The 26243-nt window shown below is 39.4% G+C and overlaps 1 non-coding gene and 1 pseudogene across 1 annotated transcript; one reads left to right on the forward strand and one right to left on the reverse strand.

Annotated features, from left to right (window-relative positions):
* Window positions 1–6674: 6674 nt before the first annotated feature.
* LOC136123013 (U6 spliceosomal RNA) lies at window positions 6675–6781 on the forward strand. Its single transcript, XR_010655895.1, has one exon. It is a non-coding gene; the product is annotated as a U6 spliceosomal RNA (small nuclear RNA).
* An 8211-nt stretch (window positions 6782–14992) lies between these two features.
* On the reverse strand, window positions 14993–15422 carry LOC136122866 (mitochondrial intermembrane space import and assembly protein 40 pseudogene; annotated as a pseudogene).
* Window positions 15423–26243: the final 10821 nt, after the last annotated feature.

Genomic DNA, 26243 nt, shown 5'->3' on the forward strand with positions numbered 1-26243 from the left:
TAGTGTCTTTAACCCAATATATCAAAAGTATTTAGCGGGTAATCAATATAAAGACAACTGAGGTATCCTACATTCTCTTTTTCACTCTAAGTATTTGAACTCTGGTGTCTATTTTACACTCACAGCTCACCTCTGTTCAGACTAGCCTCATGTCCAGTGCTTGATATCCTCGTGTGGCCAGTGGGCACTGTGATATCCAGCTCAGCTCTAGAGATTTAGTATCTGTTATGGATTCATTTGTGTCCCCTCAACATTCAGATGTTGAAGACCTAACCCCCAATACCTCAGGAGGTGACCTTATTTGGAGACGAGATCTTTACAGAGGTAATCAAGTTAAAATGAGACCGTTAGGATGCATCCAAATCCAATATGACTGATGTCCTTATAAAATGGGGGAATTTGAAGACAGACTCACACAGGGAGAGCGCCATGTGAAGATGAACACAGAGAAGGGGGTGATGTGCCTACCAGCCAAGGAGCACCAAAGATTGCTGGTAAGCTACCAGAAGCTAGAGGAGAGGCGTGGAACAGGCTCTGTCTCACTGCCCTCAGAAGGAACTGACCCTGCTGTCACCTTGATCGTGGACTTCTAGCCTCCAGAACTGTGAGACAATAAATTTCTGTTGCTTAAGTCACCCATTTTGTGGAAAGAAATACAGTTCCTGCTGTTGGTAGTGGGCACTTTGTTCCATCACTCTGCAGCTTTTCTTTTCCTACCTTGAACCTCTTCTCCTCTTTCTGCACTTTCTGCACTTTCCCCTCTGTTCTCACCACTCAGCCTCCCAGCATCCTCTCATGGAATCTCCTAGTATTTCGCTCCCATGCAGACAGGCTGGGAGTTTCCCCTTCAGTGAGCATGAGAGGGGCACATCCTGAGCAGTGAGTAAAGAAGGCTGATTTGCTTTAGGTCTCTAGCAGGGATAATATTACCCACTAGGCTGTCTCCCTAGAGCTGCTATAATGCAGGTCCAGTGCTGTTTGAGAAAGTGCTTTGAAAACCGTAAATAACTGCATAGATGAGAATGAGTGTTTTGTAGGTGGGATGAAGTGTTTCTCAAATATTTTCATTTCTTCTCCCTTTAATTATCTGGGCTCCCCACTTCACAGAAGGAAATGAATCAAAGGGGAAAAGACCCTGACACTTTCTTGCCATCAGGCAGTAATGCGCTTCTATTGGTTGTCTCTCCAGCACATAATGTACTTTTCTGCAGACACTGCAGAAGCTCCCTCCTCCCCTATTCACAAACCAGGTGCTGTGGGTGACATGGATCCCACTCCATCTCTAGAAATGGGTCCCAACCTGTGTGTATATATATGTAGACACACATATTCTATTAGTCTGTTTCTGTTTCTCTGGAGAACCCTGACTACATCCACTGTTCTTATTAATTCATGGCAAGGGGTCATAGTGCTTAAAAGGATGAAAGGCAGGGCTTCCCTGGTGGCGCAGTGGTTGAGAGTCCTCCTGCCGGTTCAGGGGACACGGGTTCGTGCCCCGGTCCGGGAAGATCCCACGTGCCGCGGAGCGGCTGGGCCCGTGAGCCATGGCCGCTGAGCCTGCACGTCCCGAGCCTGTGCTCCGCAACGGGAGAGGCCACAACAGTGAGAGGCCCGCGTACCGCAAAAAAAAAAATACACAAGAGCAGGGACCCAGATTGACTAGAAAGGCCTCATTAGTTCCAGTGGAGGGGGAGTTCATAGGCACTCCCACTGACATTGGAGGAGGTCTGTGCACTGGGGTGAGCAGCCTGAACCTTCACCCAGCAGGGCAGCCCCACAGATACTCGCTCTGCCCAGGTGTCTCTTGGTAAAGGCAAGTAGAGGAACCAAAGCAATTACCTAGATAATTAAGGAAAAACAAACCTGTGTGTGGCAGGTAACTTGGGGAACTTCCACTCAATTTTCTAGGCAACCATTGGAATTCTTTGCCTCCCTGTTGTCAGCAGGAATGTGATCTGGCTCACAAGAGCTACTTTAACAATTATAATGCTCTGAGTTGGTAAATATTGCTTCATAGGAACTCCTCCTGTACTCATCAATCTAGAGTTTGAAATAGCTCCATGGGAATCTCAGGGCTGTGTTGTTCCCACTGAGTCATGGCAAAACCCCCAGTAACTGCTGTGAAAATGTTAGGCTATTTGTGAAACTTTGGAAATCAGCTTCTGGCAACTCTTGTTTTGTGATTCTGGGTGAGATGAGACCTGCAACCTCACAGGCTGGGCAAAGGAAATTCCAGTTGTGATGGAGGCCAAGGAAGAAGATTTGCTGTCAGTCTCTATATGAGGCATGTGTTGCATCTTACCTCCAACACCTTCCTATGAGGCAAGGTCCTACTACCCTCGCTTTAGAGATGAGAAAATGGAGCATCAACCAGGCACACACTGGTGAGTGACAAAACTAGAATTTCCACCCAGATCCTTTTGATTCCAAAGCTCTTTTTACTCTCCCAGTGGCTCTGGGAGAATCCAGGGTACCTATATTTTTAAAAAGCTCATAGTTGTTTCTGGTATCAGTTGGACTGGAAACTGTATGTTAAGGCGATGGTTCTCAAAGTTTAGCATGTGTTAGAATCACCTGTAAGACTTGTAAACACACAGATGTCTGGTACCACACCTGGAGAGTCTGTCTGATTTGGGTCTGGGTTTGGGCCCAAGTATTTGCACTTCTTAACAGGTTCCCAAGTGATGCTGCTGCTGGTACCCAGGGACCACACTGTGAGAACCACCGCTACATTCGGGACCTCAGAATTTGTTGTGAAAATCAGCATAATGAGAATGAAATCAGATAACCACAAACTCACCTTAGAGAGAATGGTTCAGAATAAGTCCTGACTAATAGTAAAACTAACACAGTCTAGAGAGAATATGCCTATCATAGGCGGTTGGTCAGAAGAGAGGCATTAATTAATGGGGCAGAAAATATATCTGACAGTTTCCCTCTGAAGGGAGGAAGTGATGAAAGGGTCAGTTTCTACCTTTCCTTCTGATTCTCTGGACACCAAGCAACCTCATGAACGTTAATTCAATTAGCTTATTTGATTAACTTATTTTGTTTTCCAGCTGTCTGATATCTGAATGATGGTTTCAAGCAGGACTATTTTTCAGGACCACCGCTTTGCCTAATCCCTGCGGGTGCCATTCATATTGAATTCTGTGCAAATGGTGCCCCCTGGAGGAGCGGAAAAGAATATCATCCTAAGTGAAGGATCTAGCATTGTTGGTTAAACATGATTTATGCGCCCCTGGAGTCTACTCCTTTCACATTAGACTAGCAAAACTGAGGACCAGTCCCAGGGACCTATGAGAATACTCTCTCAGAGAGGCCTGCCCTTGAGAAAGATTTTCCTAGTCAATATTCCAAGTAACCCAGGACCTAAAATTCTTGAAACAAGTGAAAATGGTAGGAGAAGGTCGTTAACAAATCCAAACGCTATCAGGATGTGTATCTTGCTTCTCTGTTTTGTGGGGATAAAATTATTTCAAGATTTGACTTACAAAGTAGGAATTGTGACTGAAACTGAAACCAATGTTTGTCTTCATGAGAGAGCAAGAAGTCTCTTGGTTGGAACCCTTTGGTACAGAAGGGTTATTCTACCATGAGCATAAAACCCGGAAGAGGCTCTGCATGAGACCCACCAATGCTCCATGTCTCATGACCCTCTTCTCCCCCACTGAAAGGTCAAACTTATCCTTTGTGTCCATGCTTTCCTATGACCTGCAAGTTTTCCAAGAACCCCTATATTCAAAGCATAGGTATACCACTTGACAGCTTTGTGTCCTTACTTAACCTTCCTGGGCGTTTGTTTCCTTATTTGTGGGATGATTATAAGATAGAGATTATTACAGATAGAGATGATTACAGATAGAGAGATTATTACAGATAGGATGATTACAGATAGAGAGATATAGATTGATAAAGCTGAGAGCAGTGATTGACACATCCTTGTGTTCTGTAAATGTTACTCGCTACTGTTATTGTTCAGACATGCTTGTTAAGAATGCCCTGTGAATGATTTGTACATGTTGGATATTTAAGGGATTGCAAAGTATTTAATTAGTGGAGATAGTATTGAGGGGTCCAATCCACATCTGCAGTGGGTAGAGCTAGAAAGGCATGGAGGATAGTTAGATAAGAGAACAAGTAGAGAGGTGTGAACTCCAGAGGAGAGAGCTCATCTGGAAAGTAGGTTATCAGGAATATGTGATTCCAATCTGTTGATATAGAAGGAGCTGTGAATGTGGGAGGCATATTTGGGAGAGAAAAAACAAATGTTGCTCATGCTTGTGTTACCTAAACTCTCCCCTCCCTTTTAAGGGTCATCTCCTTCTAATGAGAGTTATTTATACTGCTGCTTGTAGACTACTAGGGCCCAGAAATCAATTTTTTTTTAACTTTAACTTTATTGGAGTATAATTGCTTTACAATGGTGTGTTAGTTTCTGCTGTATAACAAAGTGAATCAGCTATACGTATACATATATCCCCATATCTCCTCCCTCTTGCGTCTCCCTCCCTCCCACCCTCCCAATCCCACCCCTCTAGGTGGTCACAAAGCATGGAGCTGATCTCCCTGTGCTATGTGGCTGCTTCCCACTAGCTATCTATTTTACACTTGGTAGTGTATATAGCCCATGCCACTCTCTCACTTCGTCCCAGCTTACCTTTCCCCTCCCCTTGTCCTCAAGTCCACTCTCTACGTCTGCATCTTTATTCCTGTCACTAGGTTCTTCAGAACCACAGAAATCAATTTATATGATCTGTGACCAGCATTAAAAAAAACAAAACAGAACAGAATATAAACAACCTGTGTCCATTCATTGCACATGGTGAGTAATATTGTTTTATACAACCTGTGTCCATTCATTGCACATGGTGAGTAATATTGTTTTATAAAACTTTGCTCAGTTATGCATATACATGTGTATAGGGTCATGATGTACAATGTATTTTTTTACTGTGGCTTTTGGTACAAGGAGTTTGAAAGTCACTGCTTTAGTGTATTCATTGGGGTGGGGAGTTTTCTCTGCTCTTGCAGGGTCCTCCTTACCTATTCTCCAGGCTGCTTTTTTCTCCCCAGACTTTTCTGAGCCAAAGCAGATACCTACTTGTTGCCTTCCTAGTGGGGCTGGGGGCTCAGGACACCTTCTAATGCAATCTTCCCACTTCTGCAAAATCCCAGAGATGATGGTGAGCATGATGGGGATCTGTTCCCCTCTGTTTTTATTTTTATGACTCAGTCCCTCACTTATTTCAAACTTTTTATTCAAGTGTTGGAGAAACTATGAGAGAAATTATTTAAACTCTGCTGCCTAACTTTACTTTTCCTGAAGTCCAAGGAAGGAGTGTCCTGGAATTGAAATCCTGTGCGGGGCTCACTTCCTAGATGCTCCTGGTTTATCACTGTGATTCCCTGACCTCAGGGCCACATCCCTCACTGCAGGAGGGCTCTTCTTGCAATTTAAAACCTGCAAATATTTATTCGTTTTGGGAGGAAAATGCTGCCTTGTACTCACAGAGTTCCATACGTTTTCTATTTACTTCTGAATATTTTAAAACAGCAGGTCAAGTTTAAAATATCCATTTCAGATCCATCTATCCCCTCCCCTCCTCCCAGCACTGGCCATGCTTTCCCAAGGAGACTTAGAGGAGGGAGAAAGCTTGGTCTGCTTTTTCACTCCTTATTCCCGATTTCTTGGGGCACCTTTCTCCTTGATTGCAGAGGGGAGATGGAAAGGGACAAATCTGTCATTCCTGGTGTGCATTGGCCATCTCTTGGCTATTGCTTCTTAGGCTGAAATGGACCAAGTAGAGATGCCCACTGAGGGCAGGCATCCCAGGCTGCTTCCTTCTTGGGGTACATGTGTGAGTTCTTCACGGACCCTTCAGGATCGGGACAGGGCTCCACATCTTGTTTCCTTCCAATGCCTTAACAAGGGAGATTAACTCTAGCTCAACCTCTTTGAATCCCACCGCAGCTTTCACCACCAGCAGTACACCCTGCTGTTTCCCATTGCTTGGGACATCCACCCTGTACGTGGCCCTCTTGTTTGGGGTACAGTAAGATAGCTTAAGCCCAGCTACCTTCTGCAGTGTCCACCTGAGTCACTGAAGACTCAGGTTTCCTTCAAATACCAAGTGGTAGGAGGGCTGGTTTCCTCACTGCTGGTCTCTCTCTCTGCCCTGTTGGCTCTCCTCTCTCCTGCTCAGAGATGTTCAGAGAGTGGGCAGATCAGCATGTCTGCTCCATGAGCTGATGTCTCCCTGTGGTTCAAGATGCCTGTCTCCTCTTGTTTCTGACACTCCTACTGTCTATGAGAGCTCCCCATTTTTCTTCCTCCATGGAAAACACCGAGGCTCTCAACTCTCTACCGATGACTCACAATAAGGAATCTCTCCTCCTTCTCCTCTTCCTGGTTTTCTGCTTGTTTGGGGTGGGGGGAATGGTTGAAAGCAGTACCGTTGGTTAAGTCTGGTCTATTAAAACATCCTGGAGGGGTTCATGCCTCCAGCTGTTGGCAGCTCTTCTTAGAATGGGAGGTGCTTGATGTGTCTTCGCTTTCTGCTCTAGGTCTTGGTCACCAATTTTGAGACAACAGAATTAGTATCATCAACACCCCAGTGGACGTGGGACGAGAGATCCACATCATGTACCCTATCTATAAAGAGTTAAGTTGGGTGCTTGCTTCGGCAGCACACATACTGAAATTGGAACGATGCAGAGAAGATTAGTGTGGCCCCTGCGCAAGGATGAACCACAAATTCGTGAAGCATTCCACATTTTTTTTACAATGGAATATTACTCAGCCATAAAAAGGAACAAAATAGTACCATTTGTAGAGGCGTGGATGGACCCAGAGTCTGTCATACAGAGTGAAGTAAGTCAGAAATAGAAAAACAAATATTATATAATATTGCTTATATATGGAATCTAGAAAAATGGTACAGATGACCTTACTGGCAAAGCAGAAATAGAGTCACAGATGTGGAGCACAAACTTATGGTTACCAAAGGGGGGAAGGGGGACACTTGGGATGAATTGGGAGATTGGGATTGACATACATACACTAATATGTATAAAATAGATAACTAATAAGAACCTGCTGTATTAAAAAAAAAAACTGCCTTTATATTATTTAGCCATTTTAGTAAACAATTTACCATACTTGTGGTATGTCATATGTGAATTTTAGATATTTTTTCCCCAAATAGCATCTGTTAATTTACCACCATAGAAATAGGCTTAACTATGGTGAAAAATTCAAATGGTAAAAAAGGTACATTAAATATCCACCCCTCTCTTTTTAACCTAAAGCAGATGTTAGCCTGGAAGGGGGCAGGGGCAAATTAACATATGAAGTGGTAAGGACAGTGTCTCTGCTCTGACCACACACCCAGAAATACTCCTGGTATGTCCATCACCATGACCTCTTGGCCGAGTCAAGGGGGTAACTCACATTATCAGTGGGGGTGGCAGTTCTCTTGCTGAAGCTATCAGAATCAATGCCCTTCCTTACAGATGCAGATGTAGAGAATGGACTTGAGGACACGAGGAGGGAGGCAGGGTAAGTTGGGACGAAGGGAGAGAGTGGCATTGACATATATACACTACCAAATGTAAAATGGATGGCTAGTGGGAAGCTGTTGCATAGCACTGGGAGATCAGCTCGGTGCTTTGTGACCACCTAGAGGGGGTGGGATAGGGAGGGTGGGAGTGACGCTTAAGAGAGAGGGGATTTGGGGATATATTTATACATATAGCTGATTCACTTTGTTGTACAGCAGAAACTAACACACCATTGTAAAGCAATTATACTCCAATAAAGATGTTAAAAAAAAATTAATGCCCTTCTTTATCCTCTTTATTCTCTGCTCTGTCCTGGGCTCCCATTTCTGAAGCTTCTGCAGTGGCTTCAATTGCAGTGTTGACATATTCCCTTCCATGGCCACAGACCCCAGTGATTTGCCCTCCAACCTGTGCAGTTGACATAGATGTGTGATTTCATAGCTTCCTCATGGCCCTCACTCATGAAGAGAAGAGTACCCTCTTCTCATCAGGGGTACTTTTCTTTGATTTCTTTTTTCAGGTTTTCATGCCTTCCCAGCTCAGATCAAGCTTGAGACAAGTTACCCAGCACCTAAACTGAAAGGAAACAGCATACCTGCAAAACTACATCTGAAATCATTTATTCTTCGTAACCACTAGTTGGGGGTACCTCCTGACTCTCGCACTTTCAAGTGGGGGTAATATTCAAAATACATACTTAATGACCAGTTGTCTTGGGCACCATGATGGAATGGGGAACTGACCAATTGGTATGGTCAAACCAGTGCATACAGGCTGAATATTAGACAGGGGTTGTCAGATTAGATTGTCAGATTAGACAGGGGTCCCAAGCAGGCAGGCCTCTGGGCCATGTTGCTGGTAGATTAGTTTTGTTGGGTATGCTGAGTGGTTTTGAAATCTGTTTCTGAGCCTAGGCACGCACTAGGCACTGTTTCTGATCTAGGCACGCACTCTCCCATTTTCAGTCTGCTATCTTGTGTCATGTCTTAGAGTTTTTGCTGGCTTTGTTTGTTTGTTTTGTTTTTTAAAATGTCTTACTATATTTTTAATTAAAATTTTTTTTCATTTTAACAGTTTTTAATGAAAGTTATATAAAAGATTATTTCTGCATCTTCTCAATTGTTTCTTCCTTATATTTGTCCTTTTCCTTTCCTGCTTGGCAAGATTTGACTTTATGCTCAAGGATCTTTTTTTGGTCTTTGCCCAGTTTAGTTTAGTGATAACCTCCTTCCTGGGGTGAATACTCGCATGCTCAGTTGTGCCATCAGCCTTCTCCTGCTGCACTCGTATGGTGTAGATGACAGATTTCTTCCTGGAAACCTGGACTACTTTGCCAATTTGCTGCCCTTTGTAGCACCCTCGCACAACCTGAACTTCGTCCTTTCAGATGGGCATGAAGCAAACATTGTACTTCTGCCTCAGCTCTTTGGAAAAAGGGGAAGATGTATATGTATATGTATAACAGATTCACTTTGCTATACAGCAGAAACTAACACAGCATTGTAAATCGACTATACTCCAATAAAAAGTAATTTAAAAAATAAAATAATGAAAACGGTGCAGTATAAAAAAATATAGTAAGATCGCTGGCTTTGTTGATTTATCTTACTGTAGCTTCCTAGAAAGCATCTGCCTGTGCCATCCTCTTTTCAAACCTTTCCTGTGGTCCCGTCTCTGTCCAGGGGCTATTCACTCCAATTTGTCTCTTAAATGATCCCAGATTGTCGTTGCTTGGAGAGGCCCTCATACCTGTGGGGACTGTACGATACCTCCTCTGGTTGCTGGGCCTAAATTTCCACAGAGGTGGGCACCCCATTCTGGATCTGAACTACATCAATATTGCAGCTACTCATTAAATTATAATTAACTTGGAAATGAGAGACTAAACATAGAAACAGACAACGGCCAGACCCTATATAAAAATAGAACTCTGACCCACAACCTACAGCAACCTGCCAAGGAAACCAACCCTTTCATTGACAATAAACAGTCCAGGAAGCCAGCCTGCCATAAGTCAGACTTGTTAGAATTCAGACTACTATCTCTAATAACAATCTAAGAAGCTAAACAGTAACTTCTGTAACAGCCAGCCCCAAATGGGCAGGATTTGATTAAATCCTTCCAACTTAGGACCAACTAGAGAAAAACAAATATGCACACCCCTAACCAATCACATAAGATACCTTGCTATGAGTTATCGCGCCTCCAGCTTCCCCAAGCCCACAGCCCCCAATCAGGGTACATGTGAAGCCTCCCTTTTTTGTACAATTGAGCTTTCCTACTCCTCTGCCTGCCTTTGCATCTTTGCCAAGATGCAAGTGACAGTGGCTGACTCACTTCTTATCCGGGTTCTGAAAAAATAGCCTTTGATTTTTCTCATTTGGTTGGTCTTTATTTCCACAGAAATAAAGTCAATTCTAACTATTTAGATATGATAATAATAATAAAGGCCTTCAATAAAATTTAAGTAAGTTACGGTAGAGAGGGAAAATAAGAATTTTTTGTATTCCGTAAAAGTTTAAGGTGGGCGGGGTGGAGGGAGGAGAATGTTCCCTTTAGCATCTTTTGAATGTCTTGGGTTCAATTTTCTGATTTTTCCTACTACCACCTAAATTTGTAATAAAACAGCTGACCATAAAATGTTGAACTTTGTTACTTTTAAGCTGAAAATTTTTTTGAAGCTTAAGGCACTTATTTCTGCAAAAGATGACTTTTGGGTTTATTAATTAAAAAGAAGGCAGGGAGTATTTGAAATATTATCATCTGAGGGACTTTATTCTACATTTATAAATACAGTCTCACCACAATTAAGAGAAATTGAAAAGAGTTTGAAATATGGTGATAGCTTAAAACTGAAAATAATTCTTCTTAACATGAATAATTGTCCCACCAGTTTTATAACCTAATAAAAATCATAGTAGAAGAAAAATCCTGGGCATTTTAATTATGAGAAATCACATGTATTCTGGGAAATTAGAAACATAACACACATATTCGTACTTCAGAATCCTCATTCTAGAAATTCTTTCCCTGGAGATTTTCCAAAGAACTGGATTCCATGATCTGGCTTCTCTGCAGTACCCAGTAAACAGAGCTCAGTAAGAGGCATACCTGATTTTGAGTCCAAGTTTAGCAACAATATATTTCACATTTAAACCGAGATGCAGAGTAGAAATTCAGTCTTTGGACATTGTTTCCCTTATGTTTGTTCCTTTAAAAATATAGATTTTTCTTCTATACTCTAGACAGAGGCAGAGGAGAGAATACCCTTGTAATTTTTTCACTTTCTAGTAACCCCTTTAAAGTTAACTGTAGTATCACTTAGATACATACACATTACTCATATTATGATTTAAATCCTAAATCCTTCAGAGAATTCCCCAAATACTCTCTTTCTGGGTGTCTCCATTGGTTGGTGTGCTTTGAAGAAAAGGACATCAAAGGTGTTCAATTAGCACTTGTTAACAGATTGACTCAACGCAAAGCAATGTTAAATTAACCTCAATTTGGAAGATGTGCTGAAACAATAACAGTCATTTAACACTTGTTTTGTTAACACTTGTTTTGTATTATCTGGCCTGTTTCACCCCACCTCCATGTTTTCTGTTATGAATTCACACTGACTGTGTGTCTTTTGATTTCTTAATTATTTACTTTCCTTCTTGTGTAAAATGAGAATGTCTCCTACTCACTCAGCCCTAGGTTTTTAAGAATTAGAAGAACCTGCATTGTTCCCCCAAATTTACCCTTCGTTTGTGGGCATGACACTCCTCTACTTTTCACAAACTTTCCTGTGCACAGGTGTCACCTGGAGGACTTATTAAAACTTGGAGTGCTACCCTAGAGCGTCTGATTCCATAGGTCTGGGATGGGGCCCAAGAACTTGCATGTTTAACTAGTTCCCACGTGATGCAGCTGCTCCCTGTCTCAGGACCACACACTGATACCTACTGCTATTACAAGAAGTAAGAATTCCGCTGTGTGTGTGTGTGTGTGTGTGTGTGTGTGTGTGTGTGTGTGTGTCAGAGGTGGTGGCAATGGTGGTGGTGGAGGTGGTAGTAGGGGTACGGTTTGACCAGGGTAGAGTCTGGACATAGGAAAGCTTGCAGGTGTAGATCATTGTGAGGAAGCTGCGGGGTGTTCTGGAATGAGCCCAGGTCCCAAAGGTGTGAGAGGGGAATTGAGAAGGAGAAAGCCTGATGTATTCCTGACCTCTGGATGCTTCTCCCATTTGGATTTCATTGGAATGAAACTCCTAAATGGTTTAAGCGCCAGAGGGGCTGCTAAATTGTCATGTCTCAGACACACATACAATATTGGTATCTGCAGTTTATGCTCTCAGACTACATATTAAAACTCTGTGCGGTGGTGGAGTAGCTAGATAAATATTTGTACATTTGACTGCACCCAGACACTACTTATGTTTCCTTATTCTTCTGTTTTGTCTCAAGAAATCTGAGTCAGATGGTGTAATTGGTTGTGAAGCTTAATCCCATCATCATAGTCATTCACCTGCTTAAAGATGGGGGTGTGTGGATGATTTAGCACATCTAGTAATCTGTTTATTCCCTCCCAAATGGTAAAGACAAGAAGCTCTTCACAGATTGCTGGATGGCTCCAGTTATTATGAATTCTTACAAAGACACGGCAAACAGGCAAGTGTTAGTTCAGCAGAATAACAATACACATTGATATTTGGATCATTCTTGCATAGTATAAAATTGCAAGTGATTTCAGGTTCTGAAAGGACTTTATAAGCCTCAGGTCTCAACACTCAGATTTTAATGGCACATAGTCTTTTTCATTTCAACTTTGTTTAAAATATTTTATTACAGAAAATTTCAAACATATCCAGAATTAGAGGGAAGCATATCGTGATGGTACTATCACCCAGCCCCAATAATTATCAATATTCTGCCAATTGTGTTTAACCAGTCTGCACTCCTGGGCCACAGAAATTTTACTTATAAATACCTCATTTCTAACAGATAAAGGCTTTAGAACAATATAACCACAATAGTATTATCACACCTAACAAAATTATTATTTGAAATATTATTCCAATCCGTGTTCAAGTTTCTTCGATTGTCTCAAAATTTGTTAATTGTCCTATTTGTTCAATCAGGACCCAAATAAGGTCCTTTATAGAATTTGTTGATTTATCTCTTATCGTTTAGCAGTTTCCTCTCCTTTTATTTTTTTAACAAAGACATTTATTTATTGAAAAAATGAGTCATTTTTCCTGTTGATTTTCTGCATCCTGGACTGTTTTGGTTATATCTCTGTGGTATTGTTTAACTTGTTTCTACAGTCCTATATTTCTTGTTAACTTGTAGCTGAGTCTAAAACATGAAATTTAGGCTTAATTATGCTGGGGGAGGCAAGAATATTTCACAGGCAGTGTGGGTACTTGCTATTGTATCACATCAAGAGGGATGTAATACCTGTTTGTCCCACTTTTAGTGATGCTAAGATTGATCAGTGGGATTTAGGTGTCAACCTTTTCCTAATGGTCTTAGTAGCCATTGAGGATTATTGTATAGATCCATTATTTCACTGTGGTTGCAAAATGACATTTTTCTAAGTCAATCGTTCTTTCTGAATTAGTTGGACTTCTTTATCTGGTTAATATGAAAAACAGTTTGTAAAGGGGAGGCAAGATAAATGCTTGATTCTGTACCTTAATCTAATTTCAGAATAATGAGCCCAGCAATATATATATATATATACACACATATATTTTTATTTATTTAATTAAAGTATAGTTGATGTGCGATATTATATAAGTGTGTAATATAATGATTCACAATTTTAAAGGTTATACTTCATTTATAGTTATTATAAAGTATTGGCTATAGTCCAGGTATTGTACAATATATCCTTGTAGCTTATTTTATACATAGTAGTTTGTACCTCTTAATCGCATACCCTTATATAGTCCTTCCTTCTCCTCACTGGTAACCACTAGTTTGTTCTCTATATCTGTGTATGTGCTTCTTTTTTGTTATATCACTAGTTGATTTTTTAGTTTCAACTTATAAGTGATATAATACAGTATTTGTCTTTATCTGACTAATTTCATTTAGCATAATACCCTCCAACTCATCCATATTATTGCGCGTGGCAAAATTTTATTCTTTTTTATGGCTGAGTAGTATTCCATTGTTTATATGTACCACATCTTCTTAATCCATTCCTCTGTTGATGGACACTTAGGTTACTTCCACATCTTGGCAATTGTAAATAATGCTGCTATGAACATTGGGGTGCATGTATCTTTTTGAATTAGTGTTTTCAGTTTTTTTGTTTTTTGTTTTTTTTGGATATATAAACCCAGGAGTGGAATTGCTGGGTCATATGGTAGTTCTATTTTTAGTTTTTTGAGAAACCTCCATACTGTTTTGCACAGTGGCTGCACCAATTTACATTCTCACCAACAATGTATGAGAGTTCCCTTTTTCCACATTCTTGCCAACATTTGTTTTTTGTGTTCTTTTTGATGATAGCCATTCTGACAGTGTGAGGTGATATCTCATTGTGGTTTTGACTTTTTTTTCCCCTGATGATTAATGATGTTGAGCATCTTTTCATGTGCTTGTTGGCCATTTGTATACCTTTCTGGGAAAAATGTCTATTTATGGTTCTGTCCATTTTTTCTTTCAGGTAAAAATTATGTTTTCCTTTTAATTGACACAGTTTCCTCTCTCGGTGCTACTTTGGTAAGGATTAGGTCCCCACCTCTCAAGAACATTGCATCTGAACAGGCTGAGACAGAGCCAGTGTGAACACAGCCCCCCAACCAGGGCTTTTGGAATAACAAGAAGAGCAAAAACTAGCCTTTCTCTTCACTTACAAAGGGAGTCACTCAGAGGGTCCAAAGCTCTGCTTTCCAAACTAGAAAACCTGGAGCTCAATGCAAAACTGGAAAGCAAAATGTATCAGAAATGAAGCATAGTGCTTCCTCAGATACTCAAGGTCTGATCATCCCTCCTCTTCTACAAGAAATAGTCCCACTCCAACATTTTTAAAGAAAGATGTTTTGTTTCTGTTTCACTTTCCAACTGGGTGTAAAATCTACTAAAAGGGATACAATGAATCAAAATAAATCAGCTCACTCACAAGAGACACTCCCAGATAATGATTTTTTGGTTGCTGAGATTATTCAGCATATTATTTCAAAGTGGCAAAATTCAGGACAATCGGAGAAAAGAATTCAAAAGTGGCAGCTACATTTGCTGATATGTCCATGTGAGACACACAGACACACAACCCCATTTTTCAGTGTATATGTCAAGGGGCCAAGACCCCGATCAGCACAATAAATTATTTTGTACATTACAGTGCACAGCAAAACAGAAGGAAAGACACTTTCTCGGAGAGGTTCATATTGCTCTGAAGGAGGCTGGAGCCCAGCACCCCAGAGCCATCATTAGCTGGACCCCTCCTCTTCTATGGTTGCAGTGGCCTCAGAGGCAGCTGTTTCCTCTAAACGATCCCCTGGCTTCTCCTCTTCCTTCTGGAAATAGAGGTCTGGGTACTTCTGCATGCACCCCTGCATGGCCCGGAACTGGTCTACACAGTCTGACCCCTTGACATCCTCCATGCTGTAGAGGAATCAGGAAAAGGCCACCTTGAAAAGTTTCCCACACGGACCACTGGCCATCCGCCCAAGGCATGGGCAGTTCCAGTTGATATCTCCATTTGGCAGGATCAGTCTCTTCTCCTCATACAGATCATTGGGGTCTGTATGAGGAGAAGAGACCCCAGCTCCAATTGGCCACCAGCTCCAATCTGCTTGGAGTTTCATAGTCTTCTTTGGTGACGATTCGATCCTTCCCTTCCTACTGGCAGTAGATCATGGTGCAGGCTGGTGCTTCGACCGCACAGCAATGGCAGTGGTGGCCTCCAGGTTCTGTCCATTTTTAAATCAGGTTGTTTTTTTTGATATTGAGTTGTATGAGCTCTTTATATATTTTGGATATTAACCTCTTATTAGTCATATCATTTGCAAGTATTTTCTCCCATTTAGTAGGCTGTCTTTTCGTTTTGTTGATGGTTTCCTTTTCTGTGCAAGACTTTTAAGTTTAATTAGTTCCAATTTATTTATTTTCTCTTTTGTTTCCTTTGCCTTAGGAAAGAAATCCAAAAAAATATTGCTATGATTTATGTCAAAAAGTGTTCTGCCTATGTTGTCTTCTAGGAATTTTATGGTTTCAGGTCTTATATTTAGGTCTTTAAACCATTTTGAATCTATTTTTGTATATGGTGTGAGGAAATGTTCTAATTTCACTCTTTTACATGTATCTGTCTAGTTTTCTCAGCACCATTACTTGAAGAGTCTGTCTTTTCTCTATTTTACGTTCTGTCTCCTTTGCTGCAGATTAATTGACGATAAGAGCATACATTTATTTCTGGGATCTCCGTTCTGTTCCATTGATCTATGTGTCTGTTTTTGTGACAGTAACATGCTGTTTTGATTACTGTGGCTTTGTAGTATAGTCTGAAGTAAGGGATCATGATACCTCCAGTTGTGTTCTTTTTTCTCAAGATTGCTTTGGCAATTCAGGGTCTTTTGTGTTTCCATATATATTTTAGGATTATTTGTCCTAGTTCTGTGAAAAATGTCATGGGTATTTTGATAGGTGTTTTGTTATTTTTGTAGATTGCTTTGGTTAGTGTGGACACTAACAATATCAGTTCTTCCAATCCATGAACATGGGCTATTTTTCCATTTCTTTGGATCATCTTCAATTTCCTTCATCAATGTTTTATAGTTTTCAGAGTTAAGGTCTTCCATTTCCTTGGTACATTTATTCCCAGGTATTTTATTCTTTTTGATGTGATTTTAAATGGGATTGTTTCTTGCTTTCTATTTATGATTGTTCATTATTAGTGTATAGAAAAGCAATAGCTTTCTATGTATTAATCTTGTATCCTAAAACTTTACTGAATTCATTTATTAGCTCTAATAGTCCTTTGGTGTAAATTTTAGGGTTTTCTACATATAGTATCATGTCATCTGTAAATAGTGATAGTTTTACTTCTTCCCTTCCAATTTGGATGCCTTTTACTTCTTTTTCTAGTCTGATTGCTGTGACTAAGACTTCCAATACTATGTTAAATAGAACTGGTGAGAGTGGGCATGTGTGGTTTGTTCTTGACTTTGGATAAAAAGCTTTCAGCTTTTCATTGTTGAGTATGATGTTAGCTGTGCGTTTGTCATAAATAGCCTTTATTATTTTGATATATGTTGCCTCTATATCAACTTTGATAAGAGTTTTTATCATGAATGGATGTTGAATTTTTCTGCATCTATTGAGAAGATCATGTGATTTTTATCCTTCCTCTTGTTAATGTGGTGTATCACACTGATTGATTTGTGACTGTTGATCCATTCTTGTATCCCTAGAATGTATCCCTTGTATCCCACTTGATCATGGTGCATAATCCTTTTTATATATTGTTGAATTTGGTTTGCTAATGTTTTGTTGAAGACTTTTGCATCTATATTTGTCAGAGATATTGACCAGTAATTTTCTTTTTGTGTAGTGTCTTTGTTTTGTGTAGTGTCTTTGTCTTTATTATGCTAATGGTGGCCTTGTAGAATGAATTTGGGAGTGTTACCTCTTCTTTAATTTTTTGCAATATTTTGAGAAGGATAGGTATTATCCCTTCTCTACATGTTTATTAGAATTCCCCTGTGAATCTGTCCACTCCTGGACTTTTGTTTGCTGGGAATTTTTATTATTATTATAAATTCAATTTCACTGCTAGTTTTTGGTTTGTTCCAGTTGTCTATTTCTTCCTGATTCATTCTTGGAAGGTTGTATGTTTCTAGAAATTTGTCCATTTCTTCTAGGTTGACCAGTTCGTTGGCATATAACTGTTTGTAGTATTCTTTTATGATTTTTTTTTGTATCTCTGTGATACCAGTTATTATTTCTCCTCTTTCGTTTCTCATTTTGTTTATCTGTGTCCTCTCTTTTTTTCTTGATGACTTTAGCTAAAAGTTTATTAAGTTTGTTTATCTTTTCAAAAAAAACAGCTCCTGGCTTTATCTTTTCTATTTTTTTTAGTCTCTAATTTATTTCCTCTCTGATTGTTATTATTTCCTTCTTTATGCTTACTTTGTGCTTTATTTGTTCTTCTATTTCTAATTCCTTTAGATGGTAAGTTAGGTTGTTTGACATTTTTCTTGTTTCTTAGGGGCAGACCTCTATCCTTGTAAACTTCCCTCTTAGAATTGCTTTTGCTATGTTTCATAGGTTTTGGAAAGTTGTGTTTCCATTTTTATTTCCCTCAAGGTATTTTCTGATTTTATCTTTGATTTCTTCATTGAGGGGTTTCTAGTAACATGTTTAATCTCTTCATTTTGTGTTTTTCCCATTCTTCTTGTAATTGATTTCTAGTTTCATACTGTTGTGATTGGAAAAAATGCTTGATATAATTTCTATCATCTTAAATTTGTTGAGACTTGTTTTGTGACCTAACATGTGATTTATCCTAGAGAACACCCCACATGCACTTGAAAAGAATGTGTATTCTGCTGTTTTTGGATGGAATGTCCTATAGATATATATTAAGTTCAACTGAACTAATGTGTCATTTAAAACTATTATTTCTTTGTTGATTTTCTGTTGGATGATTTGTCCATTGATGTAAGTGAGGTGTTAAAGTCCCCTACTAATATTGTAATATTGTCAATTTCTCCCTTTATGTCTGTTAATATTTGCTTTATATATTTACATACTTCTGTATTATGTGTATAATACAGAATTTTTTTGTATATTTGTTAATGAGTGTTATATCTGTTAATAAGTGTTATATCCTCTTCCTTTATTGTTAATGAGTGTTATATCCTCTTCCTTTATTGATCCTTTTATCATTATATAATGCCCTTCTTTGTCTTTTGTTACAGAATTCATTTTAAAGTCTGTTTTGCCTGATATAGTATTGCGACCCCTGCTTTCTTGTCATTTCCATTTGCATGAAATATCTTATTTCATCCCTTCATTTTCAGTCTGTATGTGTCTTTAGTTCTGGAGAGGGTCTTATGTAAGCAGCATATAGGTAGGTCTTGTTTTTGTTTTTGTTTTTTAATCCAATTAGCCAGCCTATGCCTTTGATTGGATAATTTAGTCCACTAGCATTTGGTAGGTATGTACTTATTGCCATTTTGTTACTTGTTTTCTGATTCCCATCTCAAGTTTAAGAGGATTGTTCTTAAGCTCAGTATATAACTGCTTTTATATCATTTTGTTTATTTTTAAAATACTGTACTTAGAACTAACATATGCTTCTTATAGAAAATTTAGACAATAAAGACTCACATAAAGATGAAAATGAAAATGACCTGTATTCTCCCCACTCAGAAGTACCCTTTAAACATTTTGTTGAGTTTCCTTCTATTTTTTTTCTCTTAGGTACATCATTAAACTTTCATGGTCTACCATTATAATCACCCCCTCACATGTAGTCTCAACCCTTCTACTACTCTCACCTTCATCACACATGTCTAGTAAAACCTTAACCCCCCCCATCTTCTCTGCACCTGTGTCTGAGTAGCTGAATGTTACTGGAGAATATATAACTGAATTGATGTTTCCTTAATTTGATTATCTAAAATCACAACTTGCACATACTACGACCCAGAAACCCACTTATATTTCCCAGAATGATTTTATATGTTCTCCTCAAACCACCCACAACTCCTCCCTATTTTACCCTCACTCAGCTGTTGTCCTTGCCTCATACTTAAGTGAAATAAAAGCCTTCAGATGATAACTCTAAAATTTCTAATGCAAACTTAACAAAGACTACCCTCATCAGCAGTTATCTTCACTTTTTCCCTTCTGTCATTATGGAGAGCCCTTTCTTCATCTTAGCCAATTCCAGGCCCTCCCTTATCCTATGGATCCAGTGCTCTTTGACCTTTAAAAACACTTCACTTTGGTTATCCACTCTCCTTTTATCAAATTTTCCATTCTTTACCATATCAGTTTTGTAACCATATTCTAATTTTCCAACTTTATCTTAGAAACAACACCAAAAACAAACAATCAAACCTTAGTTCCATAGCTCCCTGAAGATTGGTTTTACTCATTTCCCCATTATCCTGCATAACCAAACTTCTCAAGAGTTGTTAAATGTATTAGTTCCACCTCCTTAACTTTTCTTTAATCCATTCTAATATGGTTTCCACATTGCCCCACGACTATACTGAAATTTCTTGTCTCAGGATCACTGACAATGGTCACACAGCCATTTGCAATCTACACATCTCTGTCCTCTTACCCACCCTTTGAGCATTTGATGGGATTGGCCATTTACTTCCTGAAACACTCTCTTCTCTTGGCTATCATTACACTATTGTTTCCTAGTTTTCCAAATGCACTGGCTTATTACATCAGTTTCCTTTTCCAGCTGGCTCCTACGCCCCCTCTGAAGTATTGGCAGTTCTCTGGTTTAAGTTGTGGATCCTCTTCTCTTCTTTTGCTTTTTCTCCCTGAGTGATCCTATTAATTCCCAGTCTTTAAAAAATTAGTATGACTAAAGACTCCAAAGTTTATATCTCCAACCTAGATAATTTTTTTTCTGAGCACCATATACAATTTTGCTTACCTGATAGCTCAACCTGTATGTCTTACAGACACTTAAATCATATACATCTAAGATAAAACTTCTCATTTCTCTTCTGCAAGTGAATCCCTCCCCTATTTGTTCTATCCAAATAAATGGCACATTATCCTTTAGTTACTCAATTCAGAAACCTGAGTCAGTCCTGATTTTCTTTTCCCATAACCCTTATCCAAAGCATTGGTAACTTCACTTGATTCTACTCCCCAAAATATCTTGACTCTGTCTTTTCTCCATCTTCTTGGCTCCTGGTCATAGCCCATCCTTCACAGACTATGTTGACATCTCTTTGATGTCTCTCTGATTCCACATTTGCTCTTCTACAATCCATTTCCACATCACAAGCAAGAGTGATCATCTTCTAGAACATAAATTAAACATTCCTTAAAAACTGTAAGTGGCTTTTCATTATACTTGTAACAAATTCAAACTCTTTACAAGAGCTGGATGGCTCTATAGATCTACCTCATTTGTCTCTGCTGATCTCTTCAACCTCAGGCTGCACTACTCCATCACTACACCAAAGCCACTCTTTTTCAAACACATCCACATCTTTCCCACCTCAGGATGTTCATACATGCTGTTCCCTCTGTTCTTTTCTCTCTACTGTTGCCTTGTTTGACTTCTTGTCTGTTGGAAATCAGCTTAAATATTGTCTTTTCTGCAGATGCCTTTTCTGGCCAGTCTAACTAAAGTAGGTAGAATTTCTATTCCATCCATCTGTGAGTGAAGTGATCTGAATCTCTCTCAAATGCCAATTTTTAATCTTTTCTCAGAAAACAATTTCTTCCCCTATTAGTGCTATAAATCCCAGTGATCTATTCTTGGAAAAGCCAATTTAAATATGAAATACTGACTGTGATATGATAACAGTTGCATGACAATAGACTTGGATTCAAATTTGAATTTGGACTTGTTACTTTTAAAATCGGCTCTTTCCTCTTCTGTTTCTTAATAAGCAGATAGATGATAAATCAAAAAGAATGAAATAAAGGGGAGATACAGTACAGTTGCTGAATGATAAGACAGCCTCGTAAAACTTCTTGCATTTAAGGGCAGAAGAATCGTGAAGGAGAGGGGCAAATATTCCTTAAATGCTTGGTCTGTATTAGGGCACTATACTAGATACTTAACTAACTGTTCTGACTTTAGGGCACTGCTAGGCCAAAGCCAGGGACTACTAACTCATAACATTTTAGAATTGGAAAGAATCTCACAGATCATTTATTATGTAATGAACGTACCCATTATGAGATTCCTCTAGTAATACGTGATCTAGTGCTCTCCCAGTTTACCCTTGAACTCTCTACTTTCCACTGAAGCTCATTCCATGGTTAATAATTCTAATTACCAGAAAGTTTTAGCTTAATGGCATATAAATCTGTCTCCATGTAACTTCCACTCACTATTCCTGTTTCCATCCCCTGCAGCCAAACAGAGTGAGATGTCTCAGTCCACCCCATGCGTCTTCCAGGTATTAGAAGTTGGTCATCAAGTCGCCCTCGGGGCTCCTCCAGGCCAAATGTTATCAGTTGGGTTTGGACTTAGAGTTAGAGTGACTTGAGGCTGATTGGCCACAACCAGGATTCCTGCAGACTTCCTCCCTTCATTTTTCCCTGTGCCTCTGGGCCAAGTGTACATAGTTGAGATCATTTCACAGCCCCTTCTCTCTAAATAATGACTTCTTTAGGCATAAGGCTGCTCCTATTATTATTGTCCATAGAATACCTGTTCTTTAAATGTCAGCATAGTACTTGTGCTATATGTATATTAACTTTAATCCACACAATATCCTTGGATGGTAGGTACTAGTTTGAAACATATGAAGTTGTCATTTTTATTGTTTAAAAATGGTTGAATATCAGCGACTTCAAATGGTGCATTTATTATTAATCTGATTTTATAGATGAGAAAAGCAGAGCCTTGCACATGTGATATATTCTGTTCAAGGCCACAAAGCCAAGGGCAGGGTGAGGTCTACCCCTACATCAGTCCAGCTCAAGAGGTGGCTCGTTTGCTGCATGTGCTGCTTCTTTATGTATCACTTTGCCATTGCAGATGGGAGGATTCAAGGTAAAGACAGAGGCCACAGTCTTTTGTAATGTAGCATGGCAGAGTGGAAAGGAAACATTTGAGATAGTTGTATATTTGCTAAATACATATATTCCAGCACTTATTATTTGTGTGGCCTTGAGAAAGTTACCGAACCTCCCAGAAACCCAATGAGTGTATCTCTAAAATTGGGTTATTAATATTTAACTTGCAGTGCTTGTACAAGGATTCAGTGAGTTGACGTTCTATCAAGCTCCCACCCAATACCTTCCTGTTGCCTGGCATATCGTGCTGTATGGTCTCAGCCCACTAACTCTTTCTTTCTCCTACATCAAGGGACCGCTAACTTCTCCCTAAAAGGCCAATAGTAAATATTGCAGGCTTTGTTAGCCAAGAGGAAATATCCTCATCTCTTCAAGAACCTGTTCTCACTAAAAGGCTATAGTTATCTGACCACTTTGAAAAATGTAAAAGCTATTCTTAGCTCACAGCCCATACCAAAACAGGTAGGTTAGGGGGCTGGAGTTTGCCAGCCCCTACACTAGCTGATTATTATGTAGTTTCTTCTCTCTTCTCAAGTCTCCAGCAGCTTCTAACTCATGCTCACTCTCAATGATTACATTGCTTCTTCTTTCATTGAGAAAATAGAAGCAATCAGAAAAGATGTAGCAGCAGTTCCCCTTGCCTTATTTATTCTGCCTGAATTCCCCTCCTTGTCCCTATAGCTAAGGGTCTCTCTGGGCTCCTGACACAATCTAGCCCTTCTGCTTGTGCACTTAATTCCATTGTCTCCTACTCTTAGGAACATTGCTCTAACAATTCTCCCCTAGCTCCTTCAAAGCACTAACATTTCTTCCTCCATTGAATCATTCCCATCAGTGAGCAAACATGCTGTGATTTTTCCCATCTTAAGAAAACTCTCCCTCGACCCTACTTCCTCCTGTACTTACCACTCATTCCCCATTTCTTGCAGTAAAACTCCACGAATGAATTAGCTATCTAGGCTAACTATAATTTCTCTTTTCTCATTCTTTCTTCACTATCACCCCATCAGTAATGGACTCCAGGTTGTTTACATGAATGAGCAGTTCTCAATCCTCATCTAGTCTGATTTATCAGCAGCGTTTGCCACAGGATCATTCCTTTCTCCCTGAAACCCTCCTTCATGCCTTGTTGGGTACTAGACCCTACTTCTTTTCCTCCTTAATCACTGCTGCTTCTTCTCAGATTCTTTGCTATTCATCTTTATCTCAGGGATGAGTCCTTAGATCTCTCCTATTTTCTGTCTACATTCTGTCTTGTAATGATCTTATATAGCCTTATAGCTTTATCTGTACGTTATGACTTCAGTATGTATATTTCCACCCTAGGCCATTTCCTGAACTCCAGGTTTTTATATCTGACTGTCCATTTAACATCTCTACTCTGATATCTAATTGGTGTCTCAAACTCACCATGAGTTTGAGCTCCTGATATCCCCCATCAACAAAATAGCCTTCTTTTCTAGTCTTTCTCATTTATGTAAACTGCAAGTCCATTCTTTCAGACACTCAGGCTAAAAACCTTAGCTTTATTCTTTAAAAAAATTTTTAATCAACTTTTTGAATGTAATTTATGCCCAGTAAACTTTGTCCATTTCAAGTGTACAATTCAATGAATTTTGACTGACGTATATATCAGGAAACCACTGCCACAATCAATATACAGAACATTTCTCTCTCTCTTTGTCACCCATTCCTCTCTTTTCCCCTGTGCCCTAAAGAGCACTGGTCTGCTTTCTGTCACTGTGGGGTTACTTTACATTTTCTACAATTTTATATGAATAGAACTCTACAGTGTGTACTCTTTGGTGTCTGTGTCTTTTACTTAGAATAAACATTTTGAGATCCATTCCTGTCGTGTGTGTTGGTAGTTCACTTCTTTTTGTTGTGATTTATGTTCCCTTATATGGTTAATTGTTTATGTCTTCTCCAAGTGATGGACATTTGGGTTGTGTCCAGTTTTTGGCTATTCTGAATAAAGCTGCTATGTACATTCAGTAGAGGTCTTTGTTCAGACATTTGATTTCAGTTTTCTTGAGTAAATCACTTAGGTACAGAATGTCCAGGTAGAATGGTAGGTGTATTGGGTAACTTTTAAAGAAACTGTCAAACAGTATTCCAAGGTAGTTGTGCCATTTCATATTCCCACCAGCAGTGTATTAAAGTATGAGTTCCTGCACATCCTTGTCTGGCTACATCTTCAACTGCTCTCTTTTTCTCGCATCCAATCTGAAATTCCATCTATTAGGAAATCCTGTTGCCCAAATCTTCAAAATACACCTAGAATCCTATTCCTTCTCATCCTACTACTGCCTCCATTTTGGTAGAAGACAGTCTCACTGGGTGTTTTCAATGGCTTCCTGCTTATGCCCTTCAGTGTGTTCAAAACACAGCACTTGAAATACACTTGTTAAGTATAAGCAGTTTCTATCACTCCACTGTTTAAACCCTTGGTAGCTGCCCTTCTCAGAGCAAATGCCAAGGATATTATAGTGGCCCGTTTGCCTTTTCTAGATCTGTCCATTCCTAACGCCCTTGACTTTCCATGCTCCCACTTTTCCTTCTCTCCTTTCCTTCTCTCAATGCTACCTTGAATACACCAAGTTTGCTCCCATCTCAGGGCCTTTGCACAGGCTGTTTTCTGGTCCCTTTCTTTCTCAGATACATATATGACTCCCATCTTCACTTCCTTCAGATCTTTACTCCAAAAACCCTTTCTCTATGAGGCTTTCCTTGATTATTCCATTTAAAATCGCACCCATCCCACTCCCTAGTCCATGTTCCTACCTTATTTCTGCCATCGCGCTTATCACCATTTGGTAGTCATTATACATTTGCTGACCCTCATCTATATGCCAATGACTATTCTGGGCACTTGAGAGGCAGTGTTAAATGAAACAGTCAAAAATCTTTATCATCCTGGAGTTTTCACATATTTTATTAATTTATCTTGCTTCTCAATCATCTCCCATCCACAAGAATAAAAGCTCTGTGATAACAAGGATTATGTCTGTTTTGTTTAATGCTGTCTCACTACTGCCCAGAAAAATGCTGGCAAATAGTAGGATTTCAACAAATACCAGCTGTTGTCTTTTTTTTTTTTTGTCTTTTAATTTCATTTTTCCAAATAAAAAAGCAAACTCTGGTCCAAGCTTTATTAATGTAGAATAGATTACTGCAGTGTCCTACTTTGGACTTTGAGGGAATCTGCAGCCTGTGAAAATTGAAGACACAATTGAATTGCTAATTAAAAAATGGAACCAGTTCAATTCTGTAATCTTCTAAGAGTGGGTTTTAAACTCTGAAGTAGTATTAATCTAATTTTCTAGACTGCTTATCAGGAAAACTCCATTTCTCTGCAGAGAGCCTCTTCCAAGACCTTTGGGTTGATGAGCAGCTGCCTGAGTGTTGGGCAATGAGGTGGGCTGTTCTGCAGATTTCCCCTTCTTTAGAAATGTGCCTTTTAACACGTTGTCTGGATTAATGTTTCCCAAAGTGTGTTCTCTTGACCACCTGCATTAGCACTGATCAACTCCAACCACTGAATCAGGATCTCTAAGAGTAGGATTCTGAAATCTTCCTTCTTTACAAACTCCTGATGTATTGGCTATTTGAAGTTTGAAATGATTTGTTTTAAATTTTGTCTGAGTTAGGACAACTGGGTCTAGGAGAATTGAACCACTGTAATTGAAGGCAGTATGGCAAGGATCCTCAGCAGGTGGATTGAGATGTTCAGGTGAGGGTTGGAAGATTTGATCGAAGCCAAAGGTTAGTAGTTTTAGTTTTGCCCTTGTTATGGGTTGAATGGTACCCCCCACAAAATAAAGTCCCAACTCCCAGTACCTCAGAATGTTACCTGGTTTGAAAATATAGTTGTTGCAGATATAATTAGTTAAGATGAGGTCCTACTGGGGTAGGTTGGATCCCTAATCCAAATTGATTAATGTCCTT

Source organism: Phocoena phocoena, chromosome 4 (genome assembly GCF_963924675.1).
Source record: "Phocoena phocoena chromosome 4, mPhoPho1.1, whole genome shotgun sequence".
In the NCBI taxonomy this organism is placed as follows: Eukaryota; Metazoa; Chordata; class Mammalia; order Artiodactyla; family Phocoenidae; genus Phocoena; species Phocoena phocoena.